At 38.0% G+C, this 22,724-nt stretch overlaps 2 non-coding genes across 2 annotated transcripts; both read left to right on the top strand.

Annotated features, from left to right (window-relative positions):
* Window positions 1–1,753: 1,753 nt before the first annotated feature.
* Window positions 1,754–1,872, top strand: LOC145677340 (5S ribosomal RNA). The gene has a single exon (XR_014129777.1). It is a non-coding gene; the product is annotated as a 5S ribosomal RNA (ribosomal RNA).
* A 16,052-nt stretch (window positions 1,873–17,924) lies between these two features.
* LOC145677339 (5S ribosomal RNA) lies at window positions 17,925–18,043 on the top strand. Its single transcript, XR_014129776.1, has one exon. It is a non-coding gene; the product is annotated as a 5S ribosomal RNA (ribosomal RNA).
* The last annotated feature ends 4,681 nt before the right edge of the window (window positions 18,044–22,724 follow it).

Here is a 22,724-nt window from a genome sequence, read left to right as displayed (position 1 = left end):
AATATTCATTTTGCTCTTTTCTCCGTATGCAAACCACATTTCTTAAAGGCAACATTTTCATACAAATGTAGTACTAAAAACTTCTAATTGGCAACATCTGGGCTGCGAAGAGGAAAAAGAAAGAAATCTCGTACGTATTCGCGCGCAATTCGGAATTAGCCAATGAAAAGCACAAAAGCGGCCACCATCTCTCTCTCTTTCTTATTAACGGTTTTGTACTTTCTGCAGTTCTATCAGTGCTGCTAACCTCTTACTATATCATTGAATATGTATGTTTATATATATATATATATATATATATATATATATATATATATATATATATATATATATATATATATTTTACAAAAAATCATACTACTACGGAATAATATTAAATGCCTGTAAACCCTCATTTCTGTTTGCACTTTCTGTTACACTACCTTCCCCGAACTTCTTTCAAGTTATTAAGTGCAGAACGGGGAGTTATACATATTTACTTGCGCTTTCACAATATCTGCACATTGTGTAATAATAGGAGACGTATAAAATAAAACTATATACTAATACGTATATATATATATATATATATATATATATATATATATATATATATATATATATATATATATATATATATATATATACAGTACACATTCCACTATCCGAGGCTTTCCTTTTCTTTTCTTGCTGACGATAAATTACGCTCTTAGAAATGTTGTCTGAAAACAATAAGAATATGTGCAAAAAATACAATCAGAGGTAGAGGTCTTTAACAGGAACTAAGCAAGGGAGTTGAAAAATTTTTTATGCATGTAAAAAATATAGACATGAACCAACTTGTGAAATAAAAAGACCAGAAAACTACTCTTTCTAAATTATGTGTAAACTTTTTACCGAAAACGAAAGTTGCACGAAAGACTTTTTGTCCCTTTTTTGGCCTCCGGTGCTTGGGGTCCCTGGTTCAATCCCAGCTCGTGCCGTGTGAACTTTGTCGTGCATAAAGACCGTGCTCATGGGTTTTCTCGGGTTTCTCCCGTTTCCTCCCACTTTCTTCATTCAGTACTCATCATCACCGTCTCCTTTAGCGTAACCGGTATAAGTATGCGACGTAAATCTAAAGATTTCATTTCATTTCCCTTTTCTGCTCATACTGCTGATTATGCGCGATTATGCCAACATCCAACTCCGCGGATAATCGTGCGATTACTGTATATACAACTAATACAGATACGTAATTACATTATCAGTTACAGTATCGGTTTTTATTTACTAATTTGCCTCACTTTATTTGCATCCCTGCAGTAAATAATTCTTATCGATAATAGTTAAAATGTATATTACATTTTAGTGCTTCACGACTGAATGATCATCTGCCTTACGTTATCTCGCAGCTGAAGAGGATGCTACACTGAAAACTACCTTGCGTTATAAAGGGTAAGTGAAACATATCTTAAAAATATCTTTCATACATTTCATTGTGTACATTAAAGAATGTAAGTTTGCCTTTTTCCTGTAATCAATACTTAATAAAGGATTTATTTTTATTTATTTATATACAATTTCATACGTGGTTCGTGATAGTAAACTCGATAGGACATAGTGGCACTATGAACATCCGAATCACTCATCATTCGAACATTCAAATATTTATTCGAATATTAGTATATTCCAAGTAATGTTAACGACGTTAATATGCTTGCCTTTATAGTTAATAATGTCAATTCTTACTTAAAACATACTTCCTTAACAGGACATTGAAGAAAAGGTAGTTGCCAACGGCCATACCATGCTGAATATACCGGTTCTCGTCCGATCACCGAAGTCAAGCAGCATCGGGCCTGGTCAGTACTTGGATGGGTGACCGCCTGGGAACACCAGGTGCTGTTGGCATCTCTTTTTCAAATTTCATTATCCTTCAAGTACGAAAATACTAGAAACATTAATTTTATAGTACTTTCAAGAGATAATTTATCAACATTATTTCATAGCGATTAATCGATATTCTAAGCGTTATACCCACTATTTCTTACACTAACAGCCTGTTTATTTGCACGGCACATTAAAATAACCTGATTTCCGATCCGTGTGCACCTACTACTATACTTAACACGGAATGTATTACCACTTTTTAAAAGTAAATTATTATGACTAAGTGTAGATCTCCGGCGAGTAAATGCCTTTCGTATACAAGCACGACACATCTCCGCTATGTGCTTTACTTTTTTACTAACAGCATATAGAAATTGGATTTCAAGGTGTTTCTACATAACAGAATGAAGCAAATTTCGTGATTTAACTCTTTCGAATAATGTGTTGGTCCTGACAAGGACCGTTTGAAATGAAAAATCTTGAAGAAGATTTTTACTTAGAGCTTGTGTACTTGGTAACAGCCTTCGTACCCTCACTTACAGCGTGCTTGGCAAGTTCACCAGGCAAAAGAAGGCGCACAGCTGTTTGGATTTCCCGGCTGGTGATAGTTGACCGCTTATTGTAATGGGCCAAACGAGAAGCTTCAGCAGCAATACGCTCGAAGATGTCATTAACAAAGCTGTTCATGATACTCATAGCTTTGCTAGATATGCCAGTGTCAGGATGCACTTGCTTCAAAACTTTGTAGATGTAAATGGCATAGCTCTCCTTCCTCCTCCTCTTCTTCTTCTTATCTCCCTTGGAGATATTCTTTTGGGCTTTACCAGCCTTCTTTGCAGCCTTTCCGCTAGTTTTTGGTGGCATGATGACTCACTCGTTCAGCAAAATTAGATGTGTCCGCCGATTTATCGACTTCATTTAAATTACAGTACGTGTTTCAATTCGCGCCAACTGCCTTGCTTTTCATTTGATGCACTCGGGTGCACGCTTGAAGTAGTAACAAAACTGACTTGATTCATGGGAGGCCGCAAGCAATAAATTACCTAATGTAATTCAGGAGTTAATTAAAACCAGAAATAAACTTAGAAGAGCATATCGAAACCATAGAGACCAAACTCTTAAAGCTCAGATAAATCAATTAAGACGAATAATAAAAGAAGAAATTAGGAGATACAAAAAGTATACCTGGGATAAAAAAGTAGAAAGCGCGAATTTCAAAGATAACAGTATATGGAGAATAACTAAAACTTTAACCAAGCCATACACACCCACCCCTTCCATACATGGGGAAAATGGGCTAGTCTTTACTGATGAAGATAAGGCCAACACCCTAGCTGATACACTAGAAAAAACTTTCAAGCCCAATGAAAATGACGAGTTCAGACAACATGACAGGCAAGTTAAAAGACAAGTAAACGAACTGCTAGAAAGTCAACCATTAACCTCAGCAAGAAAAACAAACAAGAAAGAAGTGTACAAAGTAATAAAGAAACTAAAGCCTTTCAAAGCTGCAGGTCCTGACAACATTCAAAATATTTGTATCAAAAACCTCTCACCAAAAGGAATATCTTTTCTAGTCAAAATCATAAATGCAATAATGAAACTAGCCCACTTTCCCACTGAATGGAAAACAGCAAAAATAGTTGCATTACCGAAACCAGGAAAAGATCCTAAATTTCCACAAAACTATAGACCAATTAGCTTACTGAACACACTAGCTAAACTAACCGAGTCAATTATATTAGCAAGAATAAAACAACACATACAAAACTACAATGTGCTAATAAAAGAACAGTTCGGCTTCAGAAACCACCACTCTACTACACACCAACTAGTTAGAGTCATAGAATCAATAACAGATAAATTCAACAAAAACCAAAGTGTAGTAGCAGTATTTCTAGACATAGAAAAAGCTTTTGACAGAGTATGGCAAACGGGTCTTATATATAAGTTAAATAACATTGGCCTACCTGATATTTATGTTAAACTAATCACTTCGTACCTGAAAAACCGTAAATTCTATGTATCAGTTGTAAATTCCCAATCCACCCATCGCAGAATAGAAGCAGGTGTCCCCCAGGGATCTCTCCTAGGGCCAGTACTCTTCAGTATCTATGTAAATGACATACCAAAACATAAAGACACCAACATAGCGCTCTTTGCAGATGACACATGTATATATTCTTATAGCTGGCAACCAAATCAGGCAGTAAAATATATCCAGAGACACATTCCGACACTTGAAGAATGGTTTAACAAATGGAAAATAAAAATAAATAGCACTAAATGTGAGGCTGTATATTTCACAAAACGTAAAAAGAGCCCTACCACCAACGTTGAAATTTTTGATAATCCAATAAACTGGTCTAATAAAGCAAAATACCTCGGTGTCACCTTGGATAGAAACCTAAATTTCAAAGAACACACCAAGCTACAAATAGGCAAGGCCACTGGCCGACTTTCCGAACTAAAACCGCTATTAACAAGCCAAAACATTAGTAGAAATGCAAAAGCAACGCTATACAAAACACTTATAAGACCGATACTCACATATGCAGCCCCTGCTTGGGGACATGCACTGATAGGAAATATGAAGAAATTACAGACATTTCAAAATAAAATCATAAAATTAATCACAAACTGTCCTAGGTATACTAGATTAAAACCATTACAATATAGTATGAACATCCTGCCCATTGCTGAAGTAATAAAGACACAAGCGAAAACACTTTACAACAACAAACATAACATAAATAACACTTTAATAAATAAACTTGGCACCTACACAATAAACTCCTACACCAAACACAAGAGACCACTACACCTAATACTAAACCCATAAAAGCTTCTATTACTCAGAGGATAGAGAAAAACCTATCTTAAGCTAACAGTAAAATATTTTAAAATGTACGAGCGTATACGTATGTAGGTGTGAATGCATGTGTAAGTATGTAAGTTTGTATGAGTGAGTATATGTATGTGCACTTGTGTATACGAATATCTATATGTTTATGATAGTGTGCGTATGTCCGAGCGTGTATGCGTGGATATGTACATGAATAACATAGTATATATGTGTATATATGTATGTGTGTGCGTATGTATACTATAGACGCAAAAAAAAAAAAAAAATTCAAATACATGTATGTATGTGTGTAGTGTGTATGTATATATATATATAAAAAATAAATAAAAATAAAAATAAAAAAAAAAATAAAAAAATATAAAAACAAAAAAAAATATAATAATAAAAATATAAAATAAAAAAAATAATAAAAATAAAAAAATAATAAATAATAATAATTAAAAAAAAACTAAACACGTAACATTTTGTATGTACAGTATGTTTGTGTATAAGCATATCAATATATATGTACAAATATGTATATAACTAGCACAAATTGACGAATCTGGGTAATAGAAATATACAATAGACACTAATAACAAAAGCAACCTAAGTTTCTCTTTTCAGGAATAAATCACGACGACCAGGCGAGGCAACGGAACAAGCAGCAGAATTGCATGACATAATAAAAAATAACAAAGTCCCCACTAACAAAACACTCCCATACTACAGACAACACAGACATGACAACAGATTAAATATTAATAAACTGCAGAAGTAGCATTAAAAAGATACAACTACAGACTTATTTACATGGATTTTCACCACCCCTTCAAGTGTGGTTTTGCCATGTAAATTGCCTATGCATGCAGCACGACCGACAAGGGGGTTTTTTCCTGGCTTCCAGGTTTTTTGTCCCTCTATCAAAACAAAATAACTTCTCTCGCGCTTTCCTATCTTCTTGCTTACCCTTCTTTCTTTCTATCTACACATAATACCAGATTCGCGTGTAAATGTCTTCCGTTTAAGATAGAGGCCGCGGTACACACACTCCCCACCGACAGATACTATAGGTTACTAACAGCATGGAGGAGAGGCATGTAGAATGTTGGTTGATGCCTTACTCACTATCCAGGACGCGGGCTTTCCTGAGGGGCGTCCTTACTTATAAATTTTCTGTTTCTGTTTCTGGAGGCCGCAATTTTTCCTCTCATCTTATTACGAAAGAATATTGAACAATGTCTGGTCGCGGCAAAGGTGGAAAAGTCAAGGGAAAGAGCAAGTCCCGCTCCAGCAGGGCTGGCCTTCAATTCCCAGTAGGCAGAATCCATCGTCTTTTGCGAAAGGGTAACTATGCCGAACGAGTTGGTGCTGGCGCTCCCGTGTATTTGGCTGCAGTCATGGAATACCTGGCAGCTGAAGTTCTTGAGTTGGCAGGCAACGCTGCTCGTGACAACAAGAAGACTAGGATTATTCCACGTCATCTGCAGTTAGCTATCCGTAACGACGAGGAATTAAACAAGTTGTTGTCTGGAGTTACAATCGCTCAGGGTGGTGTTTTGCCCAACATTCAAGCTGTACTTCTGCCCAAGAAAACTGAGAAGAAGGCATAAATGTAAGACCTATATCTCATACAAATCGGCCCTTATGAGGGCCACAAACCCCTTTATAGAGGAGATTTACGATTGAAATGAATTGTTTTCGATATACAGACTCATCAAAAGTGTCTGAGATAGTTGCTTAGTGTCATTCGAAATTCTCGCTGCTATTCGATTAATTAGTATGTGTAGTCGTCGATCGTAATTGAAGCCCATAGGAAGTCACACTATCTTTAGAATACTCCAAACAGCGATGTGCTTAGTTCCCACTACATTATTAATTATAAGATCATTACCTTTTGTATTGTCGCTAGCTACATTTTTTTGATATTTGCGTACATCGGGCTCATATTACCCAGAGGACAGGACAGTCGAGCCCAGATTCTCAGCAATGGAAGAAAACCTCATACCACATATTCTCATGTACTTCATGCTAGACAAAGGAATTTCCAACATTCTTAAAGCACTCATGTTTCTCTCTTGCGTTGGCTTGGCTGAAATTACTCTGTTCAATATGTTCTCGACATTTATTATTGTTCATTACTATGCCCCAATGACATCATGAACAGAGCGGATCAAAAAACTTTCCTAAATTTCTTTTGCAACATAGTAATGACATTAAATGCACACTTAAGTACGATTTATTCTTTGCAAGGTCGATATTCATATTTGTGTGATATGTGTTATATGTATATGGTTTGTAATACGCAACTACTCTTATTCTCTGATCTCAGAACTCATTTGCTACTGTGCCCAACGAGCGAGCCTAGGTTTCTTGTAACTACTGCCTTTCTTTAGTAAATAATGTGAAGTATACAATGCATTAACCTACATCTCATATTTGTATTACTCTTTATTTTACTAACCCGCTACGAAGTGTCATTAATTTACATGTAAATCACAATAGACACTACCGCAAAAGAAAAAAATCGAACCCAAGACCACGTAAACAAGATAAAGGACAAGATTCAGGTTTCTAACGCATTATTCGCCCCTCACAGCACAGTATAGAAGTTGTATAAGCCTCTATACGTACATCCTACTGTCAGAACAGAAATTCCGACTTGCGTTTCGCATCTCTCATGCTCGCTACTTCCAACAAATCGCCAATTTCCAACCAGAACCCCTTCTCCAGCATTAATACTGCTACATATGAATACGTATACATGAACGTACATAATGTAAAAAAAAACGTATGATTTTCTCAAATTAATCTCTCTACGTCTGTAATTTTGTGTGCATCAAAAGGCTTTAATGTAGTTACACGAATTCTTATAATCTAACAGAAAATCGCACAAAGTAAATCTTTCCCTTTATATAAATTTGTTGGCTCTGAAAAGAGCCGTTTATGCCAATTTTATATCCAAAATAGGAGGAACCCCAACTTAACCTCCGAAACCGTACAGGGTTCTTCCTTGCCTCTTCAAGGCATACACAACATCCATAGCTGTCACTGTCTTCCTCTTGGCGTGTTCTGTGTATGTAACAGCATCTCTGATTACGTTCTCCAGGAATACTTTCAATACTCCTCGGGTCTCTTCATAAATGAGACCAGAGATACGCTTCACACCACCACGGCGAGCAAGACGCCTAATAGCGGGTTTGGTGATACCCTGGATGTTGTCACGAAGAACTTTACGGTGGCGCTTGGCACCTCCTTTGCCAAGACCCTTGCCTCCTTTTCCACGTCCTGTCATTTCGATATGTTACTGCTTCGCTCACCACACACGAGAAATACAAGCCCAAGCAGCCCAAGACTCGTGGTTTTGTTCCTTCGATCATGCAGGGAAAGCACGGAGGAAAAACACAAAACGTGTCTAAGCCAATGAGAACTGTCCTTTTCGACTGACTTTATCCAATGAGAAATAGCTTGATTTAACGGTTTTGCTCTTTATATAACTTGACTTCATTCAGCGCGCAATTATTTGAAACAAGTCGTGACAGTTGCAATGGCACGTACCAAGCAGACAGCTAGGAAATCTACTGGAGGCAAAGCTCCTCGAAAGCAGCTTGCCACCAAAGCTGCAAGAAAGAGTGCTCCAGCTACCGGTGGAGTGAAAAAGCCCCATCGTTACAGGCCTGGTACTGTGGCTCTCCGAGAAATTCGTCGTTACCAGAAGAGCACTGAATTGCTCATCCGCAAGCTGCCCTTCCAACGACTCGTCCGAGAAATTGCACAAGATTTCAAGACAGATCTTCGCTTCCAAAGCTCAGCTGTCATGGCTTTACAGGAGGCAAGTGAAGCTTACCTTGTAGGGCTTTTCGAAGACACCAACTTGTGTGCTATTCACGCAAAGAGAGTCACAATCATGCCTAAGGACATTCAGCTTGCTCGCCGCATCCGTGGGGAACGTGCTTAAGTTTGAAGTTCTGGCACTGAGTTCAAAAACGGTCCTTTTTAGGACCAATACACTACTTAGAGATGCTGTTATCCTAACAAGGATCTTGTCCATACTTGTTATCTTTTTTTTTTAAATTCTCACGCCGTATGTTGCATAGTTAATACATCTACCTTCGTTTTCCTCTCGTTTCGTATATCATCCTATCTTTCAAGTATATTCTTTAGTTTTCCCCTATGTTTACCGATTGATTATCTTCGTTTTATGTGGTCAAGGATTCGATTTTGCCATATGTTGCATAAGTTAACTTCGATTCAACCACTGTTTGCCCTTCTCAACGTTATTAATCTCATAGAACTCGCAGGCGAAATATGTACTTCTTCCAAGGTAGCAAAAGTAATATTTTCTCAGAGGTCGCTGCTGTTGAATGCAAACGTTAAACTAAACTTTCTTTAAGTGTCTGTTTGTACTTAACATCAGTTCAATTGTACACCTACATTTCTGCTGGTGTTACTATTTTTCTTTATAGCAATATTACGAATTATAAGACGGTATCCGTGGTTATTAGCGTGTTCCCTTTTCCTAACACTTTCTCATTACACCAGTATTTCCATCATTCATTAGGCGTAATCACCCGTCTCCTTTATCATAAAAATCATAATAGTACGACGTTAAATTGAAACAGTCTACTTCACTTTCACGAGTTGTAATAAGTTCGAACATTTCTTTCACCCCAGCCTTGAAAAGAGTTGATTTTAGTTTAGTGTCCCTTTCAGCAGCAAGGCTGTTTCAAACGTGGACCTACTTATTAACGTGCAATGCGAAACATTTGAGCTCCCACCGAGAATCGAACCCAGTCAGCCTGCAAAAGTTTTTCTAACAAATGCATTAAGTGCGTTTTCTGTACTGTTTCGCTACTTGAAGATAGGAACAAGGAAAAAGTAAGTGATCACAAATTGACATTACGTAATGTGTTCCCCATTTTTTTTCGAGTACACCATTCTTGACACCCGTGAAAGCTTTCTTTCCCCACCCTCAATTCCCCTCTGTTATAAAGCACTTACATCAAGAAGTGCTTCGGTTAAAAAGAAAACTCAAAGTCCCTTGCGTGTATACTATACATTGCTATGAATGAACATGTGATAATGATAGGAAAAGCACAATTTTACTCTTCTCAAAGTATTTGATGGCTCTAAAAAGAGCCGTTTTAAAATGTCAGATGATTTACTGACACATTTACTTCTTCTTTGGTGCAGCCTTCTTAGCACTTTTCGGTTTTGCTGTAGCCTTCTTTGGCTTCGGGGCCTTTGGCTTCTTGGGAGTTTTTGCCTTCTTCACTTTAGATGGTGATTTCTTAGGTTTGGGAGCAGCAGCCTTTTTCTTTTCACCAGTCTTCTTGGGACGTTTAGCTGCTGGCTTTTTCGCAGGCTTCTTCTCCTTTGATGCTGATCGTTTCGCCTTGGTTGAAGATCCACCTTCAGGCTTCTCCTTCAGCGATGAAGCACTAAGCTTAAACGATCCAGATGCACCTTTTCCCTTGGTCTGAACCAAAGACCCAGAAGCAACTGCACTTCTCAAGTATTTCTTGATAAATGGAGCAAGCTTCTCGGCATCCACTTTGTAGTTCTGAGAGATGTATTTCTTAATAGCTTGCAGTGAACTTCCTCCCCTTTCCTTCAAATTCTTTATGGCGTTGTTCACCATTTCTGATGTTCTTGGATGAGAAGGTGTTGTTTTTGGTTTCTTAGGCTTTGCAGACTTCTTAGGAGAAGCCTGTGCCGGGGCTGCAGGTGCTGATGCCGTATCTGCCATTGCTTTCTGCAATAAACTCAACGATACTGAAGAATGAAATTTTCGCTGGCAGGCAGCGTTGAGTTTGGTTACGGAGCGCGGACCGGATAGAAAGCACTTGCTGAGGCGGGCTGAGGTAAACAGAAGTTCGTAGTTGCCACAACGATAAGTGTGTTTCCTTCTATTTTGATAAACGATTTTTTTCAGGTATTCAATGAATGCACCAGATCCTATTCTTCCTTACTGGCTAGAAGAAACTTTATTCCACATAACTCAAAAGGCATTTGTTTTTATTCGCTTTTCTATTTTATGTTTCAGTCATTGCTAAGTCGGTCACACTACTTTTTCACCCTCCTTGTGCTTATAATTTTCATAATTTAACATGGAAATACTTATCAATAAATAATTATATTACCATGGTAATTAACTTCAATCCTTCCTGTGATTATACGCAAAGTACCATCTTCGTACTGCTTACTATAGTTCAATGAAGGGAATCTATAAAGTAACGCGTGTCGCACACATCTGCCTTGCAAACTCCCTGGCCTACTTCCAATGTATAGACTTTTATTTCAAATCCTGATTTAATTTCATAATTTTCTGTAGATTTTAACATTTTATTACCCAGCTTCTTAATACGAATGACAATCAAGCCTAAATATTTATTCCCTTTAACTTTATTTTTCTTTTTTATTTTGTGCCTTGTTTCATATTTGTTCTTACGTTAGCAATTAACGCACTTACCGTAGTTATGTATGAACAGGTTGTTTCTATATTTATTTTATTCCAAATAAATTAAATATATATACGGATTATTTTATGGTAGTTGATATTTTCTGTTGTTTCCTACGTGAATTGAGGAAACGCACGGACTTTCGCCTAATTCTTGTGCTACTTTCATATGTCTGTATCTGTCGAATGCTGTCGATCTGTCGAAATGTGTATTACTATCTGTCGATTCATCGAGTGAACTGAATTCGTTAACCATTTCACCAGGCGCGCATGCATTTTTTTTTTCTTCTAAGGGATCCAAGCTTCGGGGGGCAAGGTTCCAATACTACAAGCCACTATGTCTATATACTATTATTCTGCATTCGAAAACACGATAAATATTCCACTTACTTTTTCACAAAAACATGATACAGACAGAGTACAGATGAAGTGTAAGATCAGATTTATATTGATGATACATCAATATTTTCCCTGTTAATAACTACATTTAATGAGAAAGTCTGCAAATGTATGTTCACTTAGGAACTTTTGCGAGGAGTCCGCACCCGGTGGACACCCCGTGAGTACGCCTCTGCACTTGACTATACTTCGAATTATACTGCAAACAGTTGTATTTTAGTTTCCCCGTTTAGTTCATCGATATCATTAACACAAAGAAAATAGATGTTATAGATGCGTATTCTCAGTTCTCGCTTTATATCCGGACGTCTGCAAAAATCTACTCCTTTTCTTTCTTTCACGCATCCACCAAACTAACAATGATTTGTATTATAATATTTGCGCATAAAATGTATATCTCATACCTTCCATGTTCTCAAGTATTCATAGACAAAAACGGTTACTTTCTGCGAACAAATTGTCCAAACACAGTGCAAATGTCATCTATAGATTGTCCTGGTTCCGTCTGCGTGTACATAACAATGCGTCATAATCATACATTGCACATTAAGGATATCAATTAATCTTCCCAAATTCCTAGATATGCCTGGCAAAAGTTCCGCGTGTTGTAAGGATATTACATTTGTACTACCGACAAGGTGGTATCTTCCAACATTGAAGTTCAATAAACCCCAAATGTGTCGGATATAGTATTTGATTTCTTGTCTCATTGTTTGCGTCAGAGATGTCTTCTCAAGTTAGGATTTACGATACATACAGGATGAGTTGTATATATTGTTGCTGCCAGCTCTATATTAATCCCATATTTGTAAACGAATAAAAACAGTATTCTAATTATAACAATGTGCTCACAATTAATTTTATTCTTAATTGTTATACGTATTGTTGATTAAAAATGAAAATGTTGCTAAGTGAATTTTATTAATATTTTCTGTTGCGTGATATAGGAAGTGAGTGAAATATTGGAGGAATATAGTGTGCGTAGCAGATGATGTGCAGTGGCTTTGGATCGCCTGTGATAAGGTAAGGCATTTGCTATTTTAATTAACACATTTTATATACTGTAATCCTAATTATTTTTATGTGAATGTGCTTACTACTTGTGTATTCAGTGGGACCGATGTTTTAATATGTATGGTCAAGCAGTGTCGAGCCTGGTCAGTGTGTGGATAGGTGACCATTTTTTGTAAATCGATAACATTTAACTTTGTAAACACGGATGAAGTAGAAGTATATTTATTTTATTTTTTACCTCAAATATGTAGGACACTTCTCCTTTGTACATCAATTATTATTATTAGTTCAACTTGTTTACAAGTTAAATGAAAAGAATAGTCGTTATCGTGTGATGATTGTGCTCATTAGGCTAAAGAAGACTCGTGATAAGAAAGAAAAGAAGAACGGTGCTCAAGTTTCGTCACAGCATATTCTCAAAAATTTACAGGCAAAATTCAGTGTTCTGCATGAAAAGGCATATTTGTACGAAAAAAAAAAAAAATTCTGCAGACGACAGAATTAAATAAAGTAATACACATGTATTTTAGAGTTACTGGTGTAAAATCATTACAAGTGCTTTGCCAGGTGGCCAATAAAAAGCACGAATACTATTTAAGGGAGCCAAAACAGGAGAAAGCTGGGGGCCTGAGCGATAGCAAGAATGTGCGTCCAAAGTGAACAGGAGCGAAGGCGACGCGGGTATACGTATAAGCAAGGGTAGTGGAAACCAGTTAGTTTTCGAGTTTCAATAGCACTTGTCATGCATCCATACTAGTAGCGCCCCGCTTGTAAACATTAAGTACACTATGCAAGAATACACCGCCGGTGGAAAATAGTACCTAATACAGTTATCTTTCATATATACTGACTTATTTTACAGTAGTAACCCAACACTAGTAAACGTAAAATAAAAGTGTATAACTTTATATTTAATTCTATCGCCTGGCTTAGTTTTTCACCTGTAAGATGTACTTATTTAGAGCAAGTTTCTTAACTAGCAAATTAAACCGAGAACCACAGCAACCATATATATATTCTTATGATGTACTTTTCTTTGAGTGGTGTTCTCTGTCTATTCAATAACATTTTCTCAGTTTAATGCTAGCAAAAAACAAAACAAAATCAAAGTGTTTCTATATAAATTTAGTTCACCGTGTTGTAATATCACATGGAATTGAAAAACGAATAGTCGAACCTCTGCTATCTCGATCAAACTTCTCAGGATGATATACTGACTTACCGCAGAAGTTCGACTGAATACGTTTCTCAGTTCCATGGGAGAACCTGGAGAAGCAAAAGCCTGCGCAACGGAAAATACTAAATAAACTTGTAGAGCAGGTCAAGATGTATCATCATGCCAAGTTTCATTCAGATCAGAGAAGTTTGGCTGCAGCCATTTTCATTACAAAGCACAAAATGGATGGTCCCTAACCTCGAGAATCTTCACAATTGTCGACGAGTTGAACTGCACTCATCTGATCAAAATCAAACTTAAAATGGCAGTTCACTTTCAACTGTTAAATAATATGATATGCAGGCTTCTGCTTTCCTAGTTACAGTCTATCCACTGTGGTATGCATATTAGTAGAAATGTGAGAGTGCATATTTATTAAAGATTTGCTTCAAAAAGCGATGAAAGACATAGGCATTCCCGCGGGCGGTGATAACAAGATGCCGGAAAACGAACAAGCAGAAAGAATATGGGCTGAAGAAGTGTAAACGACGACGCGGCGGCCCGTAAAGGTGTTGCCGTCCTATTAAATGAATAATATCAAAAGAAAGAAAAAAAAAGTAAAAAATTTCGCGCTCGTAATCAAGACAGAAAGCAACTAAAGGAAATCTTTGTTTTACGTCCCACGTTATGCCGCTTAGGCTAAAAGAGGCGCTGATTATGAGAAATGATTGAAATGGTGGTGGAATGAAGAAAGTGGGAGGAAACGGGAGAACCCCGCGGTAACCCACCGCACATAGTTTTTGTCCACCATAAAGTTAACTTGGCGGGGGCTCAAGACAGAAAGACGGTTGGAAAAACAAATAAACGATGTTCCATCCCGTAAAAATGTTGGCGACCTATGAAATCAATATTTTTTCTTAAAGAAAAAAAAAAGAATTAAAAAGAGAAAAAAAGGTCAAAATTTCGCGCTCGCTTCGCTCGCGATCAGCAGAGAAAAGAGGACGTGACGCACCCCTAAAAGTGTTGGCGACCGATTGAATAAATATTGTGGGTAAAAAAAAAAAAAAAAAGTCAAAAATTTCGCGCTCGCTTCGCTCGCGATCAGCACAGAAAGAAGGACGTGACGCGCCCCTAAAGGTGTTGGCAACCGATTCAATACATATTGTCGGTAAAAAAAAAAAAAAAAAAAAACGCTCGCTTCGCTCGCGATCGACATGAAAAAGGCAACGACGTGACGCCCCGTAAAATTGTCGGCGACCTATTCAATCAATATATTCGGTTGAAAAACAAAGTCAAAAGTTTCCCAATCGCTTCCCTGCCGATCGACATAAAAAAAAAGGCAACCCCTTCACCTCTCCTTATGCATTCATCAGTAAACATACAACCATAGATCACAATACCACTCACATCACCTATCAGTTCTCCACGTCCATCAAGATCCAATCATCGCCCTGGCCCTTTATGATGATACACAACATTACATGTTATTGTGTGCATTGCCCCGCGTTACAATACATGACCAAAAAAAAAAGAGAAAAAGAGCTGCACTGCCTTCAGTGTAGACATGTTCGTATTCGTAGAAAATGATTTTAGGTACACGATAGTACAGTAATCTATCTTCACATGCTTCAGATGTGAACGATACCTACACATGAAGAGGGCTCCCGAGGTTTCCTTTTCCAATAGGATGGAGCTCCACCACACTTGCAGAATGACGAGAAGTTATGTTAATAAATATATCCCAGAGTGTTTCGTAACTCGCCCTTGGTCCTAATGATGAAGCGTTCTTCAGATGGCCCCGATGTCTCCACACATGATACTATGCGACTTCTTTTCACGAGGCACTCAAAGATCACGTTTGTGTCCTAACATTCTCTGCAGATATGACACAGCTGCGATAGCGGATCACAGAAGCCTTTCCTCTCCTTACAAGAGACGTGTTCATTCGAGCATGGGAGTAATTCGACTATCGATCAAATATCTCCCGTGTCACGATAGTAGTCACTTTCAATTCTTCTAACGAAGGTAAGAAAAAATGCTATACAAACTTCCTTTCGGTATATAAAGGATTAGGGGCCCAGAGAATATTTTCTTTCAAGAGGATACATTCTTTTTCGAACACCCTGTATATAGATCCTCTAATTATAACTGCAAACAAAATGTTGATTTTGCAATTGCTTCCATGAGAGAAAATTCTGTGCACTTTCTTTCTGAAGGGCCGGGCCTAAACGTTTTCCTTAATCATTAAATTTAGTAGTTATCTACAATTACATAGTTTTCCATTGTTCTCAAAATAAAGATTTTTCTCTATGAATTGTTGAATGTTGCTAGGGATATTGAAGTAATTCTTTTTAGTGTTTTTTTCTTTACAATAATGTACTGAACGCCTGCATTAAGGAAGTTCGTGTGTCCATCTTGCAAAATGTTTCGTCTTTTTTCATGCCCACTAAGATAAATATTCATTTTGCTCTTTTCTCCGTATGCAAACCACATTTCTTAAAGGCAACATTTTCATACAAATGTAGTACTAAAAACTTCTAATTGGCAACATCTGGGCTGCGAAGAGGAAAAAGAAAGAAATCTCGTACGTATTCGCGCGCAATTCGGAATTAGCCAATGAAAAGCACAAAAGCGGCCACCATCTCTCTCTCTTTCTTATTAACGGTTTTGTACTTTCTGCAGTTCTATCAGTGCTGCTAACCTCTTACTATATCATTGAATATGTATGTTTATATATATATATATATATATATATATATATATATATATATATATATATATATATATATATATATTTTACAAAAAATCATACTACTACGGAATAATATTAAATGCCTGTAAACCCTCATTTCTGTTTGCACTTTCTGTTACACTACCTTCCCCGAACTTCTTTCAAGTTATTAAGTGCAGAACGGGGAGTTATACATATTTACTTGCGCTTTCACAATATCTGCACATTGTGTAATAATAGGAGACGTATAAAATAAAACTATATACTAATACGTATATATATATATATATATATATATATATATATATATATATATATATATATATATATATATATATATACAGTACACATTCCACTATCCGAGGCTTTCCTTTTCTTTTCTTGCTGACGATAAATTACGCTCTTAGAAATGTTGTCTGAAAACAATAAGAATATGTGCAAAAAATACAATCAGAGGTAGAGGTCTTTAACAGGAACTAAGCAAGGGAGTTGAAAAATTTTTTATGCATGTAAAAAATATAGACATGAACCAACTTGTGAAATAAAAAGACCAGAAAACTACTCTTTCTAAATTATGTGTAAACTTTTTACCGAAAACGAAAGTTGCACGAAAGACTTTTTGTCCCTTTTTTGGCCTCCGGTGCTTGGGGTCCCTGGTTCAATCCCAGCTCGTGCCGTGTGAACTTTGTCGTGCATAAAGACCGTGCTCATGGGTTTTCTCGGGTTTCTCCCGTTTCCTCCCACTTTCTTCATTCAGTACTCATCATCACCGTCTCCTTTAGCGTAACCGGTATAAGTATGCGACGTAAATCTAAAGATTTCATTTCATTTCCCTTTTCTGCTCATACTGCTGATTATGCGCGATTATGCCAACATCCAACTCCGCGGATAATCGTGCGATTACTGTATATACAACTAATACAGATACGTAATTACATTATCAGTTACAGTATCGGTTTTTATTTACTAATTTGCCTCACTTTATTTGCATCCCTGCAGTAAATAATTCTTATCGATAATAGTTAAAATGTATATTACATTTTAGTGCTTCACGACTGAATGATCATCTGCCTTACGTTATCTCGCAGCTGAAGAGGATGCTACACTGAAAACTACCTTGCGTTATAAAGGGTAAGTGAAACATATCTTAAAAATATCTTTCATACATTTCATTGTGTACATTAAAGAATGTAAGTTTGCCTTTTTCCTGTAATCAATACTTAATAAAGGATTTATTTTTATTTATTTATATACAATTTCATACGTGGTTCGTGATAGTAAACTCGATAGGACATAGTGGCACTATGAACATCCGAATCACTCATCATTCGAACATTCAAATATTTATTCGAATATTAGTATATTCCAAGTAATGTTAACGACGTTAATATGCTTGCCTTTATAGTTAATAATGTCAATTCTTACTTAAAACATACTTCCTTAACAGGACATTGAAGAAAAGGTAGTTGCCAACGGCCATACCATGCTGAATATACCGGTTCTCGTCCGATCACCGAAGTCAAGCAGCATCGGGCCTGGTCAGTACTTGGATGGGTGACCGCCTGGGAACACCAGGTGCTGTTGGCATCTCTTTTTCAAATTTCATTATCCTTCAAGTACGAAAATACTAGAAACATTAATTTTATAGTACTTTCAAGAGATAATTTATCAACATTATTTCATAGCGATTAATCGATATTCTAAGCGTTATACCCACTATTTCTTACACTAACAGCCTGTTTATTTGCACGGCACATTAAAATAACCTGATTTCCGATCCGTGTGCACCTACTACTATACTTAACACGGAATGTATTACCACTTTTTAAAAGTAAATTATTATGACTAAGTGTAGATCTCCGGCGAGTAAATGCCTTTCGTATACAAGCACGACACATCTCCGCTATGTGCTTTACTTTTTTACTAACAGCATATAGAAATTGGATTTCAAGGTGTTTCTACATAACAGAATGAAGCAAATTTCGTGATTTAACTCTTTCGAATAATGTGTTGGTCCTGACAAGGACCGTTTGAAATGAAAAATCTTGAAGAAGATTTTTACTTAGAGCTTGTGTACTTGGTAACAGCCTTCGTACCCTCACTTACAGCGTGCTTGGCAAGTTCACCAGGCAAAAGAAGGCGCACAGCTGTTTGGATTTCCCGGCTGGTGATAGTTGACCGCTTATTGTAATGGGCCAAACGAGAAGCTTCAGCAGCAATACGCTCGAAGATGTCATTAACAAAGCTGTTCATGATACTCATAGCTTTGCTAGATATGCCAGTGTCAGGATGCACTTGCTTCAAAACTTTGTAGATGTAAATGGCATAGCTCTCCTTCCTCCTCCTCTTCTTCTTCTTATCTCCCTTGGAGATATTCTTTTGGGCTTTACCAGCCTTCTTTGCAGCCTTTCCGCTAGTTTTTGGTGGCATGATGACTCACTCGTTCAGCAAAATTAGATGTGTCCGCCGATTTATCGACTTCATTTAAATTACAGTACGTGTTTCAATTCGCGCCAACTGCCTTGCTTTTCATTTGATGCACTCGGGTGCACGCTTGAAGTAGTAACAAAACTGACTTGATTCATGGGAGGCCGCATATACAGCGTCGGGAAATCAGTGAGGAATGAAGGCACTTACTCGCGCTTCAAACATGACAACCGAAAAACGTGTAGTGAATCTTCGCATACGTACAGGTCGTTATTACAATTATGAACGGGAGATACCAGCGGATCCCAGACAGTTTAATACGTTAGATATTTGGGGATGTGAAGATACGTGCGCCTGGTGTTCCGGACCGCACCCCCGCATACATCACAAGGAAGTCTATGGTGACCCTACAGAATCACCCAGGCCTAACTCACCAGCTCCCTCGACACAGCAGACCTCACCAGATTACAGCAAAATGGCTCTCCAAATGATACAATCTGTGTCTCAAGGGAACTCCACCACCGCTACCCCAACCAGCCAACCAAGTTCAGATGCACTAGATGCAGAATTTCACTTACCAAAGAAGACTTGCAAACCATCTACAGAACCTGTGACTCCGGTTCATACCTCAAACAAATTTGCGGCTCTTACAGGAGCCAACAGCGACCCAGAACCGATGGATGCTACCAATGACACATCCAAAACTTGGATGTACATCTACAACTGCCCATATTATCGAGGCTACGCACTCATAGCTAAGATGCAGCGGAAGTGTAAGGAAACCCCCACCTTTCGCTTTATGAAAGGCTTCATCAAGATCAAGTGTACTCTGCAGGAAGACTTTTCTGTTATACAAGAAATTTGCTCAGAAGAAAAGCTTGAATACGCAACGGAAATTCAGAAAAAGAATGACGTTGTCAAAGCAGTGATTCGTCATTTGCCTCTTGACACCAATGTTGATGACATCATTTCTGAACTGAAGGACAAAGGTTATCCAGTCCTTTCAGTCATCCAACTATCTAAACGGAACACACAAGACCCGTTCGGGAAAACTTTCTTTCCCCTTTTCTTAGTGACAATGAGGAAAACCTTGCGAGCCACATCAATTTTCAAGGAAGACCTCCTACTTCACATGAAGATCCGTATTGAACAGTATCGTTCTAAAGCCTATTTGCAATGCTACAAGTGCCAACGTTTTGGCCACGGCCAAAGTACTTGTAATGCACAACCTCGCTGTGTCAAATGTGCCGGTGCCCACTGGACTTTTGAGTGCAACAAACGAGACTCACTCACGCCTGCTAAATGCGTCAATTGCACGGGAGATCACCCTGCTAATTACTCAGGATGTCCTAAACTTCAACGCCTACTCCAGGGGAAAACCAACAAGACCGCTTCTTCAGAAACCACGCCGACTCCCACGACACAACCAACCACGAAGCCCACCAAGCCCTTTTCCAGTACAGATGACCGGACCTCCTGGCCTTCTCTTCCAACGAAAGATACATCTCCTTCAGCATCCGAAGACACTGCTGCCAATTCCTTAAAGGACCTTCTTCAACTCTTAAAGGACTTTGAACTCTTCAAATTACTCCCTCTCCTCAAGAAGTATATGCCGAAACTGAAAGAAGAACAAGACCTGTTCAGCAAGCTGTCAATCTTCATTGACATGCTTAGTGAATTCTTCAATTAATCACGTTCTTTCCATACATTCAGGACCACACCCTTATGAGGGCCACTCCAGGCCGCCTCATTGGTCATCGCTGCTGCCAATCAAGACTCGTCTCAGCTTCCAGCGCTAAAACTCTCTCAACAGCAACGACCGGACTCACAGCTCCCCAGGCATCATACAGGACTTCTACCAGAATCCACATTCCCTGGCGATCAGCGACAGTGGCTGATTTGGTCATCACTTCACATGCCGTCACTTCAAATGGATTATCATCTCATATAAGAGGCAGGGGCTTATAGCCCGGAACTCCAACTCGACCAATTTGTCAAGATAACCTGTGAACCTGTGGAGGCCGCAATTTTTCCTCTCATCTTATTACGAAAGAATATTGAACAATGTCTGGTCGCGGCAAAGGTGGAAAAGTCAAGGGAAAGAGCAAGTCCCGCTCCAGCAGGGCTGGCCTTCAATTCCCAGTAGGCAGAATCCATCGTCTTTTGCGAAAGGGTAACTATGCCGAACGAGTTGGTGCTGGCGCTCCCGTGTATTTGGCTGCAGTCATGGAATACCTGGCAGCTGAAGTTCTTGAGTTGGCAGGCAACGCTGCTCGTGACAACAAGAAGACTAGGATTATTCCACGTCATCTGCAGTTAGCTATCCGTAACGACGAGGAATTAAACAAGTTGTTGTCTGGAGTTACAATCGCTCAGGGTGGTGTTTTGCCCAACATTCAAGCTGTACTTCTGCCCAAGAAAACTGAGAAGAAGGCATAAATGTAAGACCTATATCTCATACAAATCGGCCCTTATGAGGGCCACAAACCCCTTTATAGAGGAGATTTACGATTGAAATGAATTGTTTTCGATATACAGACTCATCAAAAGTGTCTGAGATAGTTGCTTAGTGTCATTCGAAATTCTCGCTGCTATTCGATTAATTAGTATGTGTAGTCGTCGATCGTAATTGAAGCCCATAGGAAGTCACACTATCTTTAGAATACTCCAAACAGCGATGTGCTTAGTTCCCACTACATTATTAATTATAAGATCATTACCTTTTGTATTGTCGCTAGCTACATTTTTTTGATATTTGCGTACATCGGGCTCATATTACCCAGAGGACAGGACAGTCGAGCCCAGATTCTCAGCAATGGAAGAAAACCTCATACCACATATTCTCATGTACTTCATGCTAGACAAAGGAATTTCCAACATTCTTAAAGCACTCATGTTTCTCTCTTGCGTTGGCTTGGCTGAAATTACTCTGTTCAATATGTTCTCGACATTTATTATTGTTCATTACTATGCCCCAATGACATCATGAACAGAGCGGATCAAAAAACTTTCCTAAATTTCTTTTGCAACATAGTAATGACATTAAATGCACACTTAAGTACGATTTATTCTTTGCAAGGTCGATATTCATATTTGTGTGATATGTGTTATATGTATATGGTTTGTAATACGCAACTACTCTTATTCTCTGATCTCAGAACTCATTTGCTACTGTGCCCAACGAGCGAGCCTAGGTTTCTTGTAACTACTGCCTTTCTTTAGTAAATAATGTGAAGTATACAATGCATTAACCTACATCTCATATTTGTATTACTCTTTATTTTACTAACCCGCTACGAAGTGTCATTAATTTACATGTAAATCACAATAGACACTACCGCAAAAGAAAAAAATCGAACCCAAGACCACGTAAACAAGATAAAGGACAAGATTCAGGTTTCTAACGCATTATTCGCCCCTCACAGCACAGTATAGAAGTTGTATAAGCCTCTATACGTACATCCTACTGTCAGAACAGAAATTCCGACTTGCGTTTCGCATCTCTCATGCTCGCTACTTCCAACAAATCGCCAATTTCCAACCAGAACCCCTTCTCCAGCATTAATACTGCTACATATGAATACGTATACATGAACGTACATAATGTAAAAAAAAACGTATGATTTTCTCAAATTAATCTCTCTACGTCTGTAATTTTGTGTGCATCAAAAGGCTTTAATGTAGTTACACGAATTCTTATAATCTAACAGAAAATCGCACAAAGTAAATCTTTCCCTTTATATAAATTTGTTGGCTCTGAAAAGAGCCGTTTATGCCAATTTTATATCCAAAATAGGAGGAACCCCAACTTAACCTCCGAAACCGTACAGGGTTCTTCCTT

The sequence above is a fragment of the Thermobia domestica genome, unplaced genomic scaffold (assembly GCF_964235325.1).
Source record: "Thermobia domestica unplaced genomic scaffold, izTheDome1.hap1.1 HAP1_SCAFFOLD_794, whole genome shotgun sequence".
NCBI lineage: Eukaryota > Metazoa > Arthropoda > Insecta > Zygentoma > Lepismatidae > Thermobia > Thermobia domestica.
The sequence above is the reverse complement of the archived record's forward strand: the minus strand, read 5'-3'. Positions and strand labels throughout refer to the sequence as shown.